The following is a 24,505-nucleotide window of genomic DNA, read 5'->3' as shown; positions in this document are numbered from 1 at the left end:
TTTTTGCTTTCCGAGATAATGTTCTCGACTTCCACACATTCTTCAAGGCTCCCAGAACTTTCGCCCCCTCCCCCACCCTATGATTCACATCTGCTTCCATGGTTCCATCCACTGCCAAATCCACTCCCAGATATCTAAAACACTTCACTTCCAGTTTTTCTCCATTCAAACTTACCTGGTCCCAATTGACTTGACCCTCAACCCTACTGTACCTACTAACCTTGCTCTTATTCACATTTACTCTTAACTTTCTTCTTTCACACACTTTACCAAACTCAGTCACCAGCTTCTGCAGTTTCTCACATGAATCAGCCACCAGTGCTGTATCATCAGCAAACAACAACTGACTCACTTCCCAAGCTCTCTCATCCACAACAGACTGCATACTTGCCCCTCTTTCCAAAACTCCTGCATTCACCTCCCTAACAACCCCATCCATAAACAAATTAAACAACCATGGAGAAATCACACACCCCTGCCGCAAACCTACATTCACTGAGAACCAATGACTTTCCTCTCTTCCTACACGTACACATGCCTTACATCCTCGATAAAAACTTTTCACTGCTTCTAACAACTTGCCTCCCACACCATATATTCTTAGTACCTTCCACAGAGCATCTCTATCAACTCTATCATATGCCTTCTCCAGATCCATAAATGTTACATACAAATCCATTTGTTTTTCTAAGTATTTCTCACATACATTCTTCAAAGCAAACACCTGATCCACACATCCTCTACCACTTCTGAGACCACACTGCTCTTCCCCAATCTGATGCTCTGTACATGCCTTCACCCTCTCAATCAGTACCCTCCCATATAATTTACCAGGAATACTCAACAAACTTATAACTCTGTAATTTGAGTACTCACTCTTATCCCCTTTGCCTTTGTACAATGGCACTATGCAAGCATTCTCCCAATCCTCAGGCACCTCACTATGAATCATACATACATTAAATAACCTTACCAACCAGTCAACAATACAGTCACCCCCTTTTTTATAAATTCCACTGCAATACCATCCAAACCTGCTGCCTTGCCGGCTTTCATCTTCAGCAAAGCTTTTACTACCTCTTCTCTGTTTACCAAATCATTTTCCCTAACCCTCTCACTTTGCACACTACCTGGACCAAAACACCCAATATCTGCCACTCTATCATCAAACACATTCAACAAACCCTCAAAATACTCACTCCATCTCCTTCTCACATCACTACTACTTGTTATCACCTCCCCATTTGCCCCCTTCACTGAAGTTCCCATTTGTTCCCTTGTCTTACGCACTTTATTTACCTCCTTCCAAAACATCTTTTTATTCTCCCTAAAAGGTAATGATACTCTCTCACCCCAACTCTCATTTGCCCTCTTTTTCACCTCTTGTACCTTTCTTTTGACCTCCTGCTTCTTTCTTTTATACATCTCCACTCATTTGCATTATTTCCCTGCAACAATCATCCAAATGCCTCTCTCTTCTCTTTCACTAATAATCTTACTTCTTCATCCCACCACTCACTACCCTTTCTAATCTGCCCACCTCCCATGCTTCTCATGCCACAAGCATCTTTTGCGCAAGCCATCACTGCTTCCCTAAATACATCCCATTCCTCCCCCACTCCCCTTACCTCCTTTGTTCTCACCTTTTTCCATTTTGTACTCAGTCTCTCCTGGTACTTCCTCACACAAATCTCCTTCCCAAGCTCACTTACTCTCACCACTCTCTTCACCCCAACATTCTCTCTTCCTTTCTGAAAACCTCTACAAATCTTCACCTTCGCCTCTACAAGATAATGATCAGACATCCCTCCAGTTGCACCTCTCAGTACATTAACATCCAAAAGTCTCTCTTTCGCGCGCCTATCAATTAACACGTAATCCAATAACGCTCTCTGGCCATCTCTCCTACTTACATACGTATACTTATGTATATCTCTCTTTTTAAACCAGGTATTCCCAATCACCACTCCTTTTTCAGCACACAAATCTACAAACTCATCACCATTTCCATTTATAACACTGAACACCCCATATATACCAATTATTCCCTCAACTGCCACATTACTCACCTTTGCATTCAAATCACCCATTACTATAACCTGGTCTCGTGCATCAAAACCACTAAAATGCTAATTCAGCTGCTCCCAAAACACTTGCCTCTCATGATCTATCTTCTCATGCCCAGGTGCATATGCACCAATAATCACCCATCTCTCTCCATCAACTTTCAGTTTTACCCATATCAATCCCGAGTTCACTTTCTTACACTCTATCACATACTCCCACCACTCCTGTTTCAGGAGTAGTGCTACTCCTTCCCTTACTCTTGTCCTTTCACTAACCCCTGACTTTACTCCCAAGACATTCCCAAACCACTCATCCATCCCCTTTACCCTTGAGCTTTGTTTCACTCAGAGCCAAAACATCCAGGTTCCTCTCCACAAACATACTACCTATCTCTTCTTTTTCTCATCTTGGTTACATCCACACACATTTAGACACTCCAATCTGAGCCTTCGAGGAGGATGAGCACTCCCCGCATGACTCCTTCTTCTGTTTCCCCTTTTAAGAAGTTAAAATACAAGTAGGGGAGGGTTTCTAGCTCCCCGCTCCCGTCCCCTTTAGTCGCCTTGTACGACACATGAGGAATGCGTGGGAAGTATTCTTTCTCCCCTATCACCAGAAATACTTAGAAAAGCAAATGGATTTGTATGTAGCATTTATGGATCTGGAGAAGGCATATGATAGAGTTGATAGAGATGCTCTGCGGAAGGTATTAAGAATATATGGTGTGGGAGGCAAGTTGTTAGAAGCAGTGAAAAGTTTTTATCGAGGATGTAAGGCATGTGTACGTGTAGGAAGAGAGGAAAGTCATTGGTTCTCAGTGAATGTAGGTTTGCGGCAGGGGTGTGTGATGTCTCCATGGTTGTTTAATTTGTCTATGGATGGGGTTGTTAGGGAGGTGAATGCAAGAGTTTTGGAAAGAGGGGCAAGTATGAAGTCTGTTGGGGATGAGAGAGCTTGGGAAGTGAGTCAGTTGTTGTTCGCTGATGATACAGCGCTGGTGGCTGATTCATGTGAGAAACTGCAGAAGCTGGTGACTGAGTTTGGTAAAGTGTGTGAAAGAAGAAAGTTAAGAGTAAATGTGAATAAGAGCAAGGTTATTAGGTACAGTAGGGTTGAGGGTCAAGTCAATTGGGAGGTGAGTTTGAATGGAGAAAAACTGGAGGAAGTGAAGTGTTTTAGATATCTGGGAGTGGATCTGGCAGCGGATGGAAACATGGAAGCGGAAGTGGATCATAGGGTGGGGGAGGGGGCGAAAATTCTGGGAGCCTTGAAGAATGTGTGGAAGTCGAGAACATTATCTCGGAAAGCAAAAATGGGTATGTTTGAAGGAATAGTGGTTCCAACAATGTTGTATGGTTGCGAGGCGTGGGCTATGGATAGAGTTGTGTGCAGGAGGATGGATGTGCTGGAAATGAGATGTTTGAGGACAATGTGTGGTGTGAGGTGGTTTGATCGAGTGAGTAACGTAAGGGTAAGAGAGATGTGTGGAAATAAAAAGAGCGTGGTTGAGAGAGCAGAAGAGGGTGTTTTGAAGTGGTTTGGGCACATGGAGAGAATGAGTGAGGAAAGATTGACCAAGAGGATATATGTGTCGGAGGTGGAGGGAACGAGGAGAAGAGGGAGACCAAATTGGAGGTGGAAAGATGGAGTGAAAAAGATTTTGTGTGATCGGGGCCTGAACATGCAGGAGGGTGAAAGGAGGGCAAGGAATAGAGTGAATTGGAGCGATGTGGTATACCGGGGTTGATGTGCTGTCAGTGGATTGAATCAAGGCATGTGAAGCGTCTGGGGTAAATCATGGAAAGCTGTGTAGGTATGTATATTTGCGTGTGTGGACGTATGTATATACATGTGTATGGGGGGGGTTGGGCCATTTCTTTCGTCTGTTTCCTTGCGCTACCTCGCAAACGCGGGAGACAGCGACAAAGTATAAAAAAAAAAAAAAAAAAATATATACCACATCGATCCAATTCACTCTATTCCTTGCACGCCTTTCACCCTCCTGCATGTTCAGGCCCCGATCACACAAAATCTTTTTCACTCCATCTTTCCACCTCCAATTTGGTCTCCCACTTCTCCTCGTTCCCTCCACCTCCGACACATATATCCTTTTGGTCAATCTTTCCTCATTCATTCTCTCCATGTGCCCAAACCAGTTCAAAACACCCTCTTCTGCTCTCTCAACCACGCTCTTTTTATTTCCACACATCTCTCTTACCCTTACATTACTTACTCGATCAAACCACCTCACACCACACATTATCCTCAAACATCTCATTTCCAGCACATCCACCCTCCGGCCCACAACTCTATCCATAGCCCACGCCTCGCAACCATACAACATTGTTGGAACCACTATTCCTTCAAACATACCCATTTTTGCTTTCCGAGATAATGTTCTCGAATTCCAAACATTCTTCAAGGCTCCCAGGATTTTCGCCCCCTCCCCCACTCCCAGATTAGATATCTAAAACACTTTACTTCCTCCAGTTTTTCTCCATTTAAACTTACCTCCCAATTGACTTGACCCTCAACCCTACTGTACCTAATAACCTTGCTCTTATTCACATTTACTCTCAACTTTCTTCTTTCACACACTTTACCAAACTCAGTCACCAGCTTCTGCAGTTTCTCACATGAATCAGCCACCAGCGCTGTATCATCAGCGAACAACAACTGACTCACTTCCCAAGCTCTCTCATCCACAACAGACTTCATACTTGCCCCTCTTTCCAAAACTCTTGCATTCACCTCCCTAACAACCCCATCCATAAACAAATTAAACAACCATGGAGACATCACACACCCCTGCCGCAAACCTACATTCACTGAGAACCAATGACTTTCCTCTCTTCCTACACGTACACATGCCTTACATCCTCGATAAAAACTTTTCACTGCTTCTAACAACTTGCCTCCCACACCATATATTCTTAGTACCTTCCACAGAGCATCTCTATCAACTCTATCATATGCCTTCTCCAGATCCATAAATGTTACATACAAATCCATTTGTTTTTCTAAGTATTTCTCACATACATTCTTCAAAGCAAACACCTGATCCACACATCCTCTACCACTTCTGAAACCACACTGCTCTTCCCCAATCTGATGCTCTGTACATGCCTTCACCCTCTCAATCAATACCCTCCCATATAATTTACCAAGAATACTCAACAAACTTATACCTCTGTAATTTGAGCACTCACTCTTATCCCCTTTGCCTTTGTACAATGGCACTATGCACACATTCCGCCAATCCTCAGGCACCTCACCATGAGTCATACATACATTAAACAACCTTACCAACCAGTGAACAACACAGTCACCCCCTTTTTCAATTTCTATTTATCTATTCATTTTATTTATCATTCTTTGTTGCTGTCTCCCACGTTAGTGAGATAGCGCAAGGAAACATATGAAAGAATGGCCCAACCCACCCACATACACACATATAAACATACACATCCATACACACACATATAAATACCTATACATTTCAACATCTATATAATTTACATACACAGACATATACATATATATATATATTCATACATGCTCCCTTCATACATTCCCGCCGCCAACCTGCCACACATGAAATGGCACCCCTCTCCCCCCACTTGTGTACAAGGTAGCGCTAGGAAAAGACAACAAAGGCCTCATTCGTACCCAGATTGTAGCTGTCATGTGCAATGCACCGAAACCACAGCTCCCTTTCCACATCCAGAGCAAAAAGGGGTATGTTTGAAGGAATAATGGTTGCAACCATGTTATATGGTTGCGAGGCATGGGCTACAGACAAGGTTGTGTGGAGGAGGGTGGCTTTGTTGGAAATGAGATGTTTGAGGACAGTATGTGGTGTGAGGTGGTTGGATCGTGTAACTAATGAATGGACAAGGGAGATGTGTGGTAATAAAAAGAGTGTGGTTGAGAGAAAAGAAGAGGGTTTGTTGAAATGGTTTGGGCACATGGAGAATGGGTGAGGAAAGATTGACAAAGAGGATATATGTGACAGAGGAGGAGGGCAGAAGTGGGAGGCCAAACTGGAGGTGGAAGGAGGGAGTGAAAAAGATTATGAGCAATTAGGGCCTGAAAATACGGGAGGGTGAAAGGCGTGCAAGGAACTGAGTGAATTGGAAGGATGTGGTATACCAGGGTTGACGTGCTGTCAATGGATTGAACCAGGGCATGTGAAGTGTCTGAGGTAAACCATGGAAAGGTCTGTGGAGCCTTCGAGAAGGATGAGCACTCCCCCCTTGACTCCTTCTTCTGTTTCCCTTTTTAGAAATTTAAATACAAGGGGGGTTCATTATCATACTTGATCACCGTTTTCTGCATCAGCGTGGCAAAGAACAGACGAAGAACAACCCATCCACTGATATATATACATGCACATATCAACATATACACATGTACATACACAGACATATATACACATGTACATATTCATACTTGCTTGCCTTCATCCATTTGCAGCGCCAGGAAAACAGACAAAAAAGGCCACATTCATTCACACTCAGCCTCCAGCTTTCATGACTAATACACTGAAATCTTAGCTCCCTATCCACATCTAGGCCCTACAGATCTTCTCATGGTTTACCACAAACATTTCACATGCCCTGGTTCAGTCCACTGACAGCACGTCAATACCGGTATACCGCATCATTCCAATTCATGCTGTTCCTTGCAAGCCTCTCACCCTCCGGCATGTTCACGCCAATCTGGTCTCCTGCTTCTCCTCATTCACTCCACCTCTGACATAAATCCTCTTTGTGTCAACCTTTCCTCACTCATTCTCTCTATATGTCTAAACCATTTCAACATGTCCACTTCTGCTCTCTCAACCATACTCTTTTTATTATCATACACCTCTCTTACCCTTTCAAACCACCTCACACCACATTATTATTTTTTTTATTATACTTTGTCGCTGTCTCCCGCGTTTGCGAGGTAGCGCAAGGAAACAGACGAAAGAAATGGCCCAACCCCCCCCCCATACACATGTATATACATACGTCCACACACGCAAATATACATACCTACACAGCTTTCCATGTTTTACCCCAGACGCTTCACATGCCCTGATCCAATCCACTGACAGCACGTCAACCCCGGTATACCACCTCGCTCCAATTCACTCTATTCCTTGCCCTCCTTTCACCCTCCTGCATGTTCAGGCCCCGATCACACAAAATCTTTTTCACTCCATCTTTCCACCTCCAATTTGGTCTCCCTCTTCTCCTCGTTCCCTCCACCTCCAACACATATATCCTCTTGGTCAATCTTTCCTCACTCATTCTCTCCATGTGCCCAAACCACTTCAAAACACCCTCTTCTGCTCTCTCAACCACGCTCTTTTTATTTCCACACATCTCTCTTACCCTTACGTTACTCACTCGATCAAACCACCTCACACCACACATTGTCCTCAAACATCTCATTTCCAGCACATCCATCCTCCTGCGCACAACTCTATCCATAGCCCACGCCTCGCAACCATACAACATTGTTGGAACCACTATTCCTTCAAACATACCCATTTTTGCTTTCCGAGATAATGTTCTCGACTTCCACACATTCTTCAAGGCCCCCAGAATTTTCGCCCCCTCCCCCACCCTATGATCCACTTCCGCTTCCATGGTTCCATCCGCTGCCAGATCCACTCCCAGATATCTAAAACACTTCACTTCCTCCAGTTTTTCTCCATTCAAACTCACCTCCCAATTGACTTGACCCTCAACCCTACTGTACCTAATAACCTTGCTCTTATTCACATTTACTCTTAACTTTCTTCTTCCACACACTTTACCAAACTCAGTCACCAGCTTCTGCAGTTTCTCACATGAATCAGCCACCAGCGCTGTATCATCAGCGAACAACAACTGACTCACTTCCCAAGCTCTCTCATCCCTAACAGACTTCATACTTGCCCCTCTTTCCAAAACTCTTGCATTTACCTCCCTAACAACCCCATCCATAAACAAATTAAACAACCATGGAGACATCACACACCCCTGCCGCAAACCTACATTCACAGAGAACCAATCACTCTCCTCTCTTCCTACACATATTGTCCTTAAATGTTTCATTTCCAACACATCCACCTTCCTCCATACACCATTATCCATAGCCCATGCCTCGCAACCACATAATATTGTTGGAACTACCCTTCCTTGAAACATACCCATCTTTGCTCTCCAAGACAACATTCTCTCTTTTCACACATTTTTCATCGCTCCCAAAACCTTAACCCCTCTCCCCCATGACTCACTCTAGCTTCCATGGTTCCATTCGCTGCCAAGTCCACTCCCAGTTATCTAAAACACTTCACTTCCTCCAGTTTTTCTCCATGCAAACTTACCTCCCAACTGACTTGTCCCTCAACCCTACTGACCCTAATCTAATAACCTTGCTCTTATTCACTTTTACTCTCAGCTTTCTCCTTTCACACATTTTTCCAAACTCAGTCACCAACTTCTGCAGTTTCTTACTCAAATCAGCCACTAGTGCTGTAACATCAGTGAACAACAGCTGACTCACTTTCCAGGCCCTCTCATCCCCAACCGACTAATATTAGCCCCTCTCACCAAATCTCTTGCATTTACCTCTCTAACCAATTCATCCATAAAGAAATATAAACATCCATAAGGACATCACACACCTCTGCCACAGACCGACCTTCACTGGGAACCTATTACTCTCCTTTCTTCCTACTCATACACATGCCTTACATCCATGTTAAAAACTTCTCATTGCTTCATCTGGCTTTACTCCCACACCATATATTCTTAATACCTTCCAAAAAGTATCTCTGTCAACCCTATCATATGCCTTCTCCATATTAATAAATACCACATACAAATACATCAGTTTTTCAAAGTATTTCTCATGCATTCTTCAATGGAAACATCTGATCCACACATCCACTACCACTTCTGAAACCACACTGCTCCTCCCGAGTCTGATGCTTTATACATGCCTTCACCCTCAAAATCAATATCCTCCCATAAAATTTTCTAGGGATACTCAATAAACTTGTGCCTCAGCAGTTTGAACACTGACCTTTATCCCCTTCGCCTTTGTACAATAGCACTATACATGGATTTTCCCAATCCTCAGGCAATTCACCATGATCCACAGAAATACTGAATATCCTTAACAGCAAATCAACAACACATTCACCCCCATTCTTAATAAATTCAAACACAATAACATCCACTACTGCCATCTTGACAGATTTCATCTCCAGAAGGCTTTCACAACCTCATCTCTCTTTATCAAGCCTCCCTCCCTGATTCTCTCATGTCACACACCACCCCAACCAAATACCCTACATCTGTCACTCTATCATCAAATTCGTTGAGAAACCCTTTAAAATACTCACTCCATCTACTCCTCACTTCATCATAACCTGGTATCACTTTCCACACTGACCCCTTCATTGATATTCCCATTTGTTCTCTTCTTTTGCATATTATATACCTCCTTGAAAAACATCTTTTTATTTTCCCTCAAGTTTAATGATACTTTCTCAACCCAACTCTCTTTTGCCTTTTTTTCAACCCTTGCACTTTCCTCTTGACTTCCTGCTGCTTCCTCTTATAAATCTCCCAGTCCTTTGCACTCCTTCCCTATAAGTACTAACCAAATACCTCTTTTTTCTCTTTCACTAGCGACTTTCCTTCTTCATCCCTCCACTCACTGTCGTTTCTACTCTGCCTATCTCCCACCTTCCTCATGCCACATGCATATCTTACACATGCTACCACTGCTTCCCTAAATACATCCCATTCCTCACCCAATCCCCTCATTAAACTTCCTCTCACCTTATAACATTCTACACTCAATCGCTCCTGGTATTTCTTCACACTAGTCTCCTTTCCAAGCTCACTTACTTTCACCAATCTCTTCTTGACATTCTTATTTTTTGAAAACCTATACAAATCTTCACCTTTGCCTCCACAAGATAGTGATCCCACCAGCTGCCCCTCTCAGCACATTCACTTCTAAAAGTCTCTTTTTACATGCATATAAATAAATACATAACCTAACAATGCCACTTGACCATATCTCCTAGTCACATACTTGTGTATCACTCTCTTTTTAAACCAGGCATTCCCAATCACCAGTCTTTTTTCAGCACACACATCCACAAGCTCTCCACCATTTCCATTCACAACACTGAATACCCCATGCCCACCAGTTATACCATCAACTGCCACATTACTCACCTTCATACTCAAATTACCCATCACTAATACTTGGTCTCATGCACTTAAACTGCTGACACATTCATCTGCTATTTAAACACTTGCCTCTCATGATCTTTGTTCTCATGACCAGGTGCATAAGCACCAATAATCACCTATCTCTTGACATCCACTTTCAGTTTTACCAACATCAATCTGGAATTTACCTTCTTACACTCTATCACATACTCCCACAACTCCTGCTTTAGCAGTGCTACTATTCTTAAGCTCTTGTCCTCTCACCAACCGTTGACTTTGCTCCCAAAATGTTTCCAAAACCATTCTTCTCCTTTACCCTTGAGCTTCGTTTCACTCAGAGCCAGAGCATCCAGGTTTCTTTCCTCAAACATAATACTCATCTCTACTTTCTTCTCATCTTGGTTACATCCACACACATTCAGAGACATCAATCTGAGCTTTTGAGGAGGGTGAGCACTCCCTGCATGAATCTGTCTGCTTCCTCTTTTAAAAGTTGAAATACAAGAAGGGGAGGGTTTCCAGTCCCCCACTCCCACCCACTTTAATCGCCTTCTATGACATGCAGGGAATACATAACCCAATTCACCTTATCTAACATCATTGAAAAAATGTAAAGATAATTAAATTCTACAAGTTATATTCTTCAAAAAATTCACTAGCACTACAAAACAATCAGTTAACATAAGAATTTAATAATGATGCCAAGCTATTCTATACAATTACCAGTCTCTGAAGACTTTTCATGACCTTTTACAATGCCTGTCCCATATATTATTAGATTTTGTAATTAAAATCTTGTTTCAATCATGTTTCCCCTTAGCTTTCAGTATGAGTGTAAGTAATCTTACAGCTTTCAGTCTCTCCTCATCAATCAGATTAATAAAACTGCTATCTTCTGCACATTTCCAATCATGTATATGTGCTTTTTCTTACAGGGAGATCACATTGGGTTTGCATATCTAAAATGAGGTCTCCCTAACAATATGCTTTTATGTTCCAAAGATCTCTTATTATTCCTAGTATGGAATCTGCTTTGCTAACTTTCTCCGAGATGTGATGGTCAAAATTAAAAACGGCTGTGTCCATTATATATCAACAAGCAAATTAGAGATAAAGATATATCTTGACTGCTAGGGGAAGTTTGGTGAGGTTTTCCTAGATTTGTTAGCTACTTTGCAAATGTTACACCTATGATAATAAGCCCCAAATTTTGCCTGATACAGCATTCCTATCAGTACTGCCTCGATCAATATCTCAAAATATAATGCTACAATTCAAACCATTCAACTCCTATTTTCTTCTCTTGAGAGTACCACGTATTACACTTTAGACAAAAAAATCAGACAAAATCCAAAGCTAGTTTTGACACATAGTAATCTGGTAAATCAATGTAACCCATTACCAAATTCAGTAACAAATTGTTGCAAATGAAGTAGAGAATTATGTGTTCTTGCATTGAGATCTTTGTTCTCACATGAAATTGTCATTTAGTGTATGAATAAGGAAACAAGTCTGCTTTCTAAAATATCATAATCATTCCTTATCATTTAATGATAACCTAAGAGCAAGTTGGGACATGAGGGGAAAGGGAAAATGTGTTAAATAACAGTGTAACATACCAACATATAGAAAAACAAAGACACAACTTGCCTATCTGAATGCTACATCTGTGGCACTATGCACTGTTAGGTTTGACAAGTGAACACGTTGATTCAGTCATATCTACTTTTCAAACGTTACAATACAGGCAGTATCCAGTAAAGTGCATCTTGTCTTTCTAAGACTTTATTCAGGTTGTAAATCCATTCATAAAGTGAAGAGCTCTAATGAATCTATGCAAGCACCCGGAGGATGTTTTGCTGCTGTCCATGGGATTGCCATTTGCTGATGTCCTCATGCTGCAAGCAAGGAGGACAGTCATAAATCATTCAACAACACCATACCTATCCTTTCTGTCCTAATTGATTAATTTTGATGAAAAAGGTACCAATAGTTTCCTTACACTCTGAACATTTGGTACAGGAGTGGTTTTACCACAGAATTTCCCTTTAATTCAAAGCCTTGCCCATTTTGAAAAGACTTTATCTTAAGACAGTAAGTACTACAGGTATAAAACCACACTCTGTGTCAACTGTATACAGTGTAAGGAATCCACTTGCACAAGTTTCGTCAAACTTTGTCAACTAAAACACTTGAGTCCGCTTTCTGATAAATTACCTTTAGGTATCTGTGTCCTTATTCATGTGTGTGAGTTCGTCCTCCTGCACTCCACTATTTTCATTAAATATCCTTCAGAATTCTGGGTTTAAAATACACAAGTCTTACTAGCTCTACGTATAACACCACTGACATACACAGTACGGCATCAAATAACTTCAGATCACTTGCCATCATGCAGATGTGGGAAGTATATCATACCTGAATGGTGTAGAGGCGAGCAGCAGTCCAGTGGCACAAGCAAGGTAAACAAACACACGTCAGGGTAACAACACAACTGCGACCTGTAACTTGACCCCTACACCACCACCACTAATATCAGGAACAATACTTCCTCATATTTTCTTTTTAGTAATTTAATAAAAGACGAGTATTAAACAGGCATTACATCTCAAACAGTATGAAGTCGAAGCCATTAAATGCAAATTCATTCATGATTGAGAATCAACCTGAATAACTATATGTAACACATGTCACCTAAAAACAGTTGAGCTTTGCACTTTATGAATGATAAATAGCTTACACTTGTCACGTGACTGACCCATTCTTGTTAACCACTGATATATCTAATGGTGAGATATCAATAGACCATTCAATCTCACGTGAATTATATTGAGTACATTTTATGGCAACTTGCTTTCTGGCAAGATAATATACCAAATCATCCGTATTATCGATATTAATAAACCGAATAGTGGTAGTCTTGTGCCTGTACAGCTTAGCAGTACACAAGTGCACGAGATCCTATCAATACATCTAGTCATATTGAGATTATTTCCATGTTACATGCAGGAACCACAATAATAACCTTGCGGTGAAAGATACCAAATCAATGTGAAAATATAGAGCAGACTATGAACATTGCTGCCACACAACAGACTGAACGTATTATATGACTCATGTGAAGCCAAGGCCTTAATCCTAGCTTGAAGATCTATGCGTTTCTTCGTGTGCCTAAGCCGCACCTTTTCAGACAGAGATATGGAATGCAGTTATTTCCATACAAATAACTTATGGGTTAGGTAGTAATTTCCGTTATAATTGTTTTCTTGTATCTTTGAAGTTACAAGTGACAGTGTGGTTATCTTTGTTTGTAGATGTCAAAACATACCAAATAAGAATGTAGTTTCTGTAAGAGCGCTGTCGTGCCAAGCAAGTGTCACATCGTATTCAAACAATTAAGCCTTGGACTGATAAAAAAAAAAAAAAAATATGACACAAAAAACATTATCTCGTCCTCTTATTATTAGGGTACTTTTGGAAGCCACACAAAATGACATTAATGGAAGAATTCAAGCCAGAATTTAAGAACAGTGCAACAGTAAGAACACCAAGGATACCGAGAATGGTGTGAAATTTATCACTCAGTATATACCAAGAACTAAACTGTTATCATGACGATTCCTTTGATAAACTGAACGCAAATTACCCCAGGTCTGACACCGGATAATAACGAGAAAATTGAAAAATCGAAAAGTTACTATCAGAATCAGATAACACTACCATTACCAATGGTATGTACAAACATCGCATGTCACTGAACGTAAGGCAATGTAAAGTGACAGCAATTCTTCTGAAGTGTGTCCTGTAGGCAATATATACCACTGCTTATGAACGCTGTGCGAATCATAACATTTCCAGCATGTGAAATACTGCCACCAGTATCCCTGTGCCAAAGTGGAACAAAAAAAACTTGATCTTGCTATTTCTTTGACTAAGTTTGACTTGAAACTATAAAAGGATAAGGATAATGGATGAAAATTTGTGGAAGTCGTTTACCGTACTGGATAAATTCCAATCTTCCTACCGTTAAAACCAAACTTCCACTGGATGATGACACATTACCATATTGGTAAATGAACATCCAGAAAAGCAGATTCATGTCAGAATTCTACCCACTGACTTTTGTTATGCTTTCAACACTATCATACCACGTCTGAAAATCTGATCTTGGGGATATCATTGTGCTGTTTTAGATCACTAATAGACATCAGTATGTTTCAACTGTTAAGGAAATCATTATTCGTAAATACGTCAATATTGGCGTCATAAAGGATTGCGTTTGAGTGCTCTGTAATTCACCCTAAACACAAATGGTCATGTCACACTCAAACAATTGGTGGACGCTGATATTTTTTTAACCTACATGTGACTGCTTAAAAATGTACTAATGGCGTGATAACGTCCACCACCCTGCTAAACGCATAAACAAAAGAACTCGTACATGACTTCACGAACTATGCTTCATCTTATGCTCCTGTTATTACTTAGATTTAAATGTATGTGGCCCTAAAATTATTGGAATCACTTGTAGACTCGTTCGAAAGTGCTCAACTAAAGCCTCCCCATTACTCTAGCTGGAGAAAATTTATTCATTTGCTAAATATCCTTCACAAACTCATTTTGCCATATTCATTCGTTAGACTGCATTTTCAGGTTAAAACACACAAATTTAAAAATCGCTGCTAATATACTAGTTTAAAGTAATATATTAAAGTCTTACACTGGGTGCTGGAAAATAGTTTACAATATTGTCAAAGGCATTCTGATAATAACGCTCGTCACAGAAACCAACGTCAATATTGTAGTAAAAAAGTATTACATTGGGTACTGGGAAGCAATATGATTACACAGATTTTCAAATCATTATGAGAACACTTGTACCACGTAATTTCTATCACGTAAGACTTATCCTGCTTGCCACTGAGCAACGTCCTCCTGTGATTTTTATGCTTGTTTCACCACGACTTAATGGTCTGGGCGTGGACACAATTCTAGAGGGCCAACAATCCAAGAGAATGGTCAACAGTCATTGAGTCTATTACTAGCCTTCAATACTGTGGTATACCTTTCACATGAAACTGCAAAGAGAACAGTTCCCGGTCAAGACAAAGCAATCTATCATCTTTGTCTCGGCAACGTTATATTGATGGCTTCTTCCTGTTTCACAAAAAGCGTTTATTCCATGGATATGTTACATGTAACCATTTCTGAAATAACATGTAGGAATTAACAAACAAAGAAAAAATCCAGTCCTTGAGGAAACTGTATTTATACTTCTGACAGTCTGTCATTTCCTGGCAAAGTCGTCCTTACTTTTGGAAGTCTTGTCCAGTTCATCACATTATAAGACCTTTGATGATTCATCTCACAATTTAGAATTTCATGATCTTTTTTATGCAAATAATGATTAGCATGGGAACTTCAAAAAGCAAAGGCAGCATGAGTCTGAAATGTGTTGCTCGCCCTTGGTAACCGCAACATTAATAAAAAATGGAGTTTCTTTAGCCGCACACAATCCAGTCCTTACTGCCTCCCCTTCTAGAGGACATCAAGCTGCCGGACATCATTCTGATCTTTAGCTAAGGGCATTTCCAACAACCTCTGTCGCTCCACCTTTCCTTCACTTTTCCGTTCTGACGGTACGATAGCTATCTTCCCGTAGACTCTGGTTCCCGTTTCTCCTCTAAGTCCACCTTGGATATCCGACTCTTACATTCCTTCACCCCCTGATGCTCCTCTTACGGTATAATGCTATGCCTCTTCCCGTAATATCTTCGAACTGTCCGAAAAGCACTTCTCTCTCTGGACACAAGCAAGGCATAATTATTGGTCCTGATGACACCCATCCCCGAGTACTGAAGGAGTGTGCCTCCGAACTTGCATCTGTGCTTGCTCGTTTGTTGTTTCTGTGCAAAAACAAATCTTTCTTTTCTTCTTAGAAGCGTGCATTGACACATCCATAAGAACAGTAACCGTTCTGACCCCACTAACTATCGTCCTATTGCTTTGTCATCTATCTCCAAAGCCTTTGAATACCTCTTCAACTCCCATATCCTCAGATATCTTGAATCTGTCTTCTCTCTTATCACCAGAATGGCGACTGTAAGGCAAGGTCCTTTCCTAGCTTACTAACGTCCAGTCATCATTCTTGAATATTATAGGGAATCCTATGTAGCTGCCATTGATATACCACATGCTTTTGACGGCGTGTGCCATCGGGGTCTTATTTATAAGCTCCCCTCTTCTGGCTTCCCTCCCTCACTGTTACGTTATATCTTGCTTCCTCTGTGGCCCATTTATCACCGTGGTTGCTGATGGATAATCTTCTCCCCCTTTCCCCATTAACAGCGGTGTCCCTCAAGGTGCTGTCTTGTCTCCTACGTTTTTTCTCCTTTTTATCAACGATTTTCTTTCTTCTACTGGTAAACAACTGCACCCGCATGCTGACGATTGAACACTGCATTCATCCACATCCTTCAATTCTGCTTCTTCCCTCACCCGATCTGCATCACATCTCGAAACAACTTCCTCAATAACCTCAAATTTGGATAGGATATTTCAGTGGGGTGGACGAAATCTGGTTAAGTTTAATACATCCATGACTCATTTCAGCCCAACTCTCTATCGAAAATTCCTCAAAGTTCCCCTCTACTTCAACGGTTCTGAAATTTCACTACTTGACTCAATTTTTTTTTTCATGTTGAAGACTCCACATCAAGGCGGGGCCTTAACTGAAATATAGAGGATAAATGAAAGGGAAAATAAGGGAAAAAGACAAGAGAAATTATTTACGAATTTTGAAGGAAGTGAAATCCTGTCTTAAAATGTGCCAGGTCATAGTTATTGGGAAAGACATAAGGAAGAGAGTGCCAAAGCTTCAACGTGAAGGGAGAGGCAATCAAAACGGCCCACACTTGAGTTGCCGATGGCCACACAGTGATCGTGTGACGCAGCAGCTTGAAGAGTATTGCGTGGTCTAACTTGTGGTGTGGGCACACAAGCAGCCAGCTCTTGGGATCAAAAACCAAGTAATACCTATAGAAGAAAAGTGAGCCAACATTGCAGCGTAGGGCAAGCGGGTCCATGTTTGGAAGTAAGCCCGAGACATTTTATGAGTCGAACCCTTTCGACGCAACTCACAGGTAAGGATGCATCCACACTATTATGAAAACCCAGCATTTCGAAAATAGCTAAGTCTGCCTCTAAGAAACTGGGAGTCCTATTTAGATGTCGAAACTTCTTTTCTTCTGAGCAGTTGCTCAGTTTATACAATGGATTGATTCGTCCTTGTATGAAGTACTGCTCTCACATTTGGGTTGTTTCTAGGTCTACATCCTTACTTGACACAGCTGAGTCCAAAGACAACCAACTTATCACCTCTCCCAGGCTAACTTCCAAACTTGACATTTATTCTACGCCGCAATGTTGGTTCACTTTCCCTCTTCTATAAGTATTACTTCGGTTTTTCCTCCCAAGAACTGACTACTTGTGTGCCCACGCAACTAGCAAACTGCTACGTCACATTATTACTGTGTTGCCATTGGCAACTGAAGGGTGGACCTACACATCCAAGTTCTGGAACTCTCAAACCTTCTCATGTCTTGCCCGATAACTATGACCTAACACAATTTAAGACAGGTTTTTTACTTCCTCCGAAATTCGAAAATACTTTCCCTTGTCTTTTTCATTAATTTCTGTATTTCAGTTGATGCCCGGCATTGATGTGGGACTCTGTTCGTGACTGGAGCCTCCAGTATAATATATATATATATATATATTATACATTTGAAGAATGTATGTGAGAAATACTTAGAAAAGCAAATGGATTTGTATGTAGCATTTATGGATCTGGAGAAGGCATATGATAGAGTTGATAGAGATGCTCTGTGGAAGGTATTAAGAATATATGGTGTGGGAGGAAAGTTGTTAGAAGCAGTGAAAAGTTTTTATCGAGGATGTAAGGCATGTGTACGTGTAGGAAGAGAGGAAAGTGATTGGTTCTCAGTGAATGTAGGTTTGCGGCAGGGGTGTGTGATGTCTCCATGGTTGTTTAATTTGTTTATGGATGGGGTTGTTAGGGAGGTGAATGCAAGGGTTTTGGAAAGAGGGGCAAGTATGAAGTCTGTTGGGGAAGAGAGCTTGGGAAGTGAGTCAGTTGTTGTTCGCTGATGATACAGCGCTGGTGGCTGATTCACGTGAGAAACTGCAGAAGCTGGTGACTGAGTTTGGTAAAGTGTGTGAAAGAAGAAAGTTAAGAGTAAATGTGAATAAGAGCAAGATAATTAGGTACAGTAGGGTTGAGGGTCAAGTCAATTGGGAGGTAAGTTTGAATGGAGAAGAACTGGAGGAAGTACAGTGTTTTAGATATCTGGGAGTGGATCTGGCAGCGGATGGAACCATGGAAGCGGAAGTGGATCATTGGGTGGGGGAGGGGGCGAAAATCCTGGGAGCCTTGAAGAATGTGTGGAAGTCGAGAACATTATCTCGGAAAGCAAAAATGGGTATGTTTGAAGGAATAGTGGTTCCAACAATGTTGTATGGTTGCGAGGCGTGGGCTATGGATAGAGTTGTGCGCAGGAGGATGGATGTGCTGGAAATGAGATGTTTGAGGACAATGTGTGGTGTGAGGTGGTTTGATCGAGTAAGTAACGTAAGGGTAAGAAAGATGTGTGGAAATAAAAAGAGCGTGGTTGAGAGAGCAGAAGAGGGTGTTTTGAACTGGTTTGGGCACATGGAGAGAATGAGTGAGGAAAGATTGACCAAGAGGATATATGTGTCGGAGGTGGAGGGGACGAGAAGTGGGAGACCAAATTGGAGGTGGAAAGATGGAGTGAAAAAGATTTTGTGTGATCGGGGCCTGAACATGCAGGAGAGTGAAAGGAGGGCAAGGAATAGAGTGAATTGGATCGATGTGGTATACCGGGGTTGACGTGCTGTCAGTGGATTGAATCAGGGCATGTGAAGCGTCTGGGGTAAACCATGGAAAGCTGTGTAGGTATGTATATTTGCGTGTGTGGACGTATGTATATACATGTGTATGGGGGTGGGTTGGGCCATTTCTTTCGTCTGTTTCCTTGCGCTACCTCGCAAACGCGGGAGACAGCGGCAAAAAAAAAAAAAAAATATATATATATATATATATATATATATAGGCAAAGGGGATAAGAGTGAGTGCTCAAATTACAGAGATATAAGTTTGTTGAGTATTCCTGGTAAATTGTATGGGAGGGTATTGATTGAGAGGGTGAAGGCACGTACAGAGCATCAGATTGGGGAAGAGCAGTGTGGTTTCAGAAGTGGTAGAGGATGTGTGGATCAGGTGTTTGCTTTGAAGAATGTATGTGAGAAATACTTAAAAAAGCAAATGGATTTGTATGTAGCATTTATGGATCTGGAGAAGGCATATGATAGAGTTGATAGAGATGCTCTGTGGAAGGTATTAAGAATATATGGTGTGGGAGGAAAGTTGTTAGAAGCAGTGAAAAGTTTTTATCGAGGATGTAAGGCATGTGTACGTGTAGGAAGAGAGGAAAGTGATTGGTTCTCAGTGAATGTAGGTTTGCGGCAGGGGTGTGTGATGTCTCCATGGTTGTTTGATTTGTTTATGGATGGGGTTGTTAGGGAGGTGAATGCAAGAGTTTTGGAAAGAGGGGCAAGTATGAAGTCTGTTGGGGATGAGAGAGCTTGGGAAGTCAGTTGTTGTTCGCTGATGATACAGCGCTGGTGGCTGATTCATGTGAGAAACTGCAGAAGCTGGTGACTGAGTTTGGTAAAGTGTGTGAAAGAAGAAAGTTAAGAGTAAATGTGAATAAGAGCAAGGTTATTAGGTACAGTAGGGTTGAGGGTCAAGTCAATTGGGAGGTAAGTTTGAATGGAGAAAAACTGGAGGAAGTACAGTGTTTTAGATATCTGGGAGTGGATCTGGCAGCGGATGGAACCATGGAAGCGGAAGTGGATCATTGGGTGGGGGAGGGGGCGAAAATCCTGGGAGCCTTGAAGAATGTGTGGAAGTCGAGAACATTATCTCGGAAAGCAAAAATGGGTATGTTTGAAGGAATAGTGGTTCCAACAATGTTGTATGGTTGCGAGGCGTGGGCTATGGATAGAGTTGTGCGCAGGAGGGTGGATGTGCTGGAAATGAGATGTTTGAGGACAATGTGTGGTGTGAGGTGGTTTGATCGAGTAAGTAACGTAAGGGTAAGAGAGATGTGTGGAAATAAAAGAGCGTGGTTGAGAGAGCAGAAGAGGGTGTTTTGAAATGGTTTGGGCACATGGAGTGAATGAGTGAGGAAAGATTGACCAAGAGGATATATGTGTCGGAGGTGGAGGGAACGAGAAGTGGGAGACCAAATTGGAGGTGGAAAGATGGAGTGAAAAAGATTTTGTGTGATCGGGGCCTGAACATGTAGGAGGGTGAAAGGAAGGCAAGGAATAGAGTGAATTGGATCGATGTGGTATACCGGGGTTGACGTGCTGTCAGTGGGTTGAATTAGGGCATGTGAAGCGTCTGGGGTAAACCATGGAAAGCTGTGTAGGTATGTATATTTGCGTGTGTGGACGTATGTATATAAATGTGTATGGGGGTGGGTTGGGCCATTTCTTTCGTCTGCTTCCTTGCGCTACCTCGCAAACGCGGGAGACAGCGACAAAATATATATATATATGTATATATATGTATATATATATATATATATATATATATATATATATATTTTTTTTTTTCAAACTATTCGCCATTTCCCGCATTAGCGAGGTAGCGTTAAGAACAGAGGACTGGGCCTTTTTCGGAATATCCTCACCTGGCCCCCTCTGTTCCTTCTTTTGGAAAATTAAAAAAAAACGAGAGGGGAGGATTTCCAGCCCCCCGCTCCCTCCCATTTTAGTCGCCTTCTACGACACGCAGGGAATACGTGGGAAGTATTCTTAATCCCCTATCCCCAGGGATAATATATATATATATATATATATATATATATATATATATATATATATATATATATATATCATGGTTGTTTAATTTGTTTATGGATGGGGTGTTAGGGAGGTGAATGCAAGAGTTTTGGAAAGAGGGGCAAGGATGAAGTCTGTTGGGGATGAGGGAGCTTGGGAAGTGAGTCAGTTGTTGTTCGCTGATGATACAGCGCTGGTGGCTGATTCATGTGAGAAACTTAAGAAGCTGGTGACTGAGTTTGGTAAAGTGTGTGAAAGAAGAAAGTTAAGAGTAAATGTGAATAAGAGCAAGGTTATTAGGTACAGTAGGGTTGAGGGTCAAGTCAATTGGGAGGTGAGTTTGAATGGAGAAAAACTGGAGGAAGTGAAGTGTTTTAGATATCTGGGAGTGGATCTGGCAGCGGATGGAAACATGGAAGCGGAAGTGGATCATAGGGTGGGGGAGGGGGCGAAAATCCTGGGAGCCTTGAAGAATGTGTGGAAGTCGAGAACATTATCTCGGAAAGCAAAAATGGGTATGTTTGAAGGAATAGTGGTTCCAACAATGTTGTATGGTTGCGAGGCGTGGACTATGGATAGAGTTGTGCGCAGGAGGATGGATGTGCTGGAAATGAGATGTTTGAGGACAATGTGTGGTGTGAGGTGGTTTGATCGAGTAAGTAACGTAAGGGTAAGAGAGCTGTGTGGAAATAAAAAGAGCGTGGTTGAGAGAGCAGAAGAGGGTGTTTTGAAATGGTTTGGTCACATGGAGAGAATGAGTGAGGAAAGATTGACCAAGAGGATATATGTGTCGGAGGTGGAGGGAACGAGGAGAAGAGGGAGACCAAAGTGGAGGTGGAAAGATGGAGTGAAAAAGATTTTGTGTGATCGGGGCCTGAACATGCAGGAGGGTGAAAGGAGGGCAAGGAATAGAGTGAATTGGAGCGATGTGGTATACCGGGGTTGACGTGCTGTCAGTGGATTGAATCAAGGCATGTGAAGCGTCTGGGGTAAACCATGGAAAGCTGTGTAGGTATGTATATTTGCGTGTGTGGACGTATGTGTATACATGTGTATGGGGGTGGGTTGGGCCATTTCTTTCGTCTGTTTCCTTGCGCTACCTCGCAAACGCGGGAGACAGCGACAGAGCAAAAAAAAAAAAAAAAAAAAATATATATATATATATATATATATATATATATATATATATATGTGTGTGTGTGGTGTGAGGTGGTTTGATCGAGTGAGTAACGTAAGGGTAAGAGAGATGTGTGGAAATAAAAAGAGCGTGGTTGAGAGAGCAGAAGAGGGTGTTTTGAAGTGGTTTGGGCACATGGAGAGGATGAGTGAGGAAAGATTGACCAAGAGGATATATGTGTCGGAGGTGGAGGGAACAAGAAGAGGGAGACCAAATTGGAGTTGGAAAGATGGAGTGAAAAAGATTTTGCGTGATCGGGGCCTGAACATGCAGGAGGGTGAAAGGAGGGCAAGGAATAGAGTGAATTGGAGCGATGTGGTATACCGGGGTTGACGTGCTGTCAGTGGATTGAATCAAGGCATGTGAAGCGTCTGGGGTAAACCATGGAAAGCTGTGTAGGTATGTATATTTGCGTGTGTGGACGTATGTATATACATGTGTATGGGGGGGGGGGCCATTTCTTTCGTCTGCTTCCTTGCGCTACCTCGCAAACGCGGGAGACAGCGACAAAGTATAATAAAAAAATAATAAATATATATATATATATATATATATATATATATATATATATATATATATATATATATATATATATATATAATTCACTTGATATAGGGGAGGAAGAAGTCTATCCACACATCTGCGTGTCGAGGTAGGCTACCAAAAGGGGCGGGAGAACGAGCGTGGAAATCTCCAGTATTACTTACGCGGGAGACAGCGACAAAGTATTATAAAAAAAAAAAAATAATACTTACCAGTAGGAACAGAGGAATGAGCCCAATATTTTTCCTCGAGTTCACTCACTATTCTGATAGTACCTCAATCTTGTGGGAAAACAGCGAACACAAACAGATACGAGCGATATCTGAGATAAAGCTTTAATTCACTAATTCATTACTCATGGACGAAATGTAGACTGAAAATGGGATGCTATGACAACCTGACTACCTTCTGCCAGCACCTGCATCCCCTAGTCCCCTACCTCGCCATCACCGTCAGCGGCAGTCTGATGCTCCCACACCCGTAAACCGGTCAGTCTTGCAATTTCAGGAGGGAAATTGTATGAGAGGTTGGGTATATATAATACATAGGTTTGTTAGTCGCCCACACGGCAGAGGTGAGGTTGGACAGGTCAGGTCATATTATACGTCAGGCTGGGCAGGTCAGACCGACCGTGCTGGTCACTACAGCAGCAGCCAACAATAACTGAAAGACCGGTAGTGGAGCCGGGCTCGTCATCAGACCTCGGTGTCAGGACAGCCAGTCACCAAACCATAACTCCAATTTCGCACGGAAAGCACACGAAGAGATGAAATGGCGTTTATATGAATGTAAGATAATTCCGGAACAAAAAGATGTGAACTGCATTTTTTGGTAAACAGTGAACGCGATATCACTGGATTACCAGACACATTTCTCAACACGAAAAACAACGATCAATTAGCGAGCACAACTTGACGGGCTATAAATTATTTTTTAAGGGATAGAGACAGTCGAGGAGGCGAATCTGTATTGTACGTCAAATCATACCTAAACCCACAGTAATTCAGACTTCATCTGGTGCTGCTGAACATGTCAAATCAACACGCAATCTTCTAAACTTTACACACATGTTTTATAGACACCCGTCAGCCAGCAGATACTGACACTGTCATATACGAGAGTTAGTGAACAATGAAAGAGAGATACAGTGATTCTGAGGGATTCTAATATTTCAGAAATCAACTGAACTATTTCAGAGGTGAAAAGTGAATCTGCTTATCAACTCTGTCGAAGACAATTTTACCAAATCGTCACAGAGCCGACGGATGAAGCTTATGTACTTGATCTAGCTGATCCAACACACCTAAGTACATGCAATGTTTAGGTTCGCGGTAAACCTCAACACTCACTCCCCCTAGAAACAGAATCATTACCCTTAATTCTAAAACGAAGGATTTTAATGGGTTTCGCTACGCATTAAAGTCATGCTCAAAGGGATCATGGACATGCTGTAAGTGACGATTTATGCACCAGCAAGACACACGTTCCTTCACACGACGAAAACAGTAACATCAACGATAGGCCAGAATGGTACTCCTCA

General features: G+C 41.8%; 1 protein-coding gene across 1 annotated transcript in view; it reads right to left on the bottom strand.

Annotated features, from left to right (window-relative positions):
• LOC139751401 (ubiquitin-protein ligase E3B) overlaps positions 1-13,360 on the bottom strand; it is a 260,968-nt gene extending 247,608 nt beyond the window's left edge. The window contains exon 1 of the mRNA XM_071666787.1: positions 12,714-13,360. The gene's annotated coding sequence lies outside the window, so the exon portion shown is untranslated. The remainder of the gene's footprint in view (positions 1-12,713) is intronic.
• Positions 13,361-24,505: the final 11,145 nt, after the last annotated feature.

Source organism: Panulirus ornatus, chromosome 11, assembly GCF_036320965.1.
Source record: "Panulirus ornatus isolate Po-2019 chromosome 11, ASM3632096v1, whole genome shotgun sequence".
Taxonomy (NCBI): domain Eukaryota; kingdom Metazoa; phylum Arthropoda; class Malacostraca; order Decapoda; family Palinuridae; genus Panulirus; species Panulirus ornatus.
This window is presented reverse-complemented; position numbering and strand designations above follow the sequence as displayed.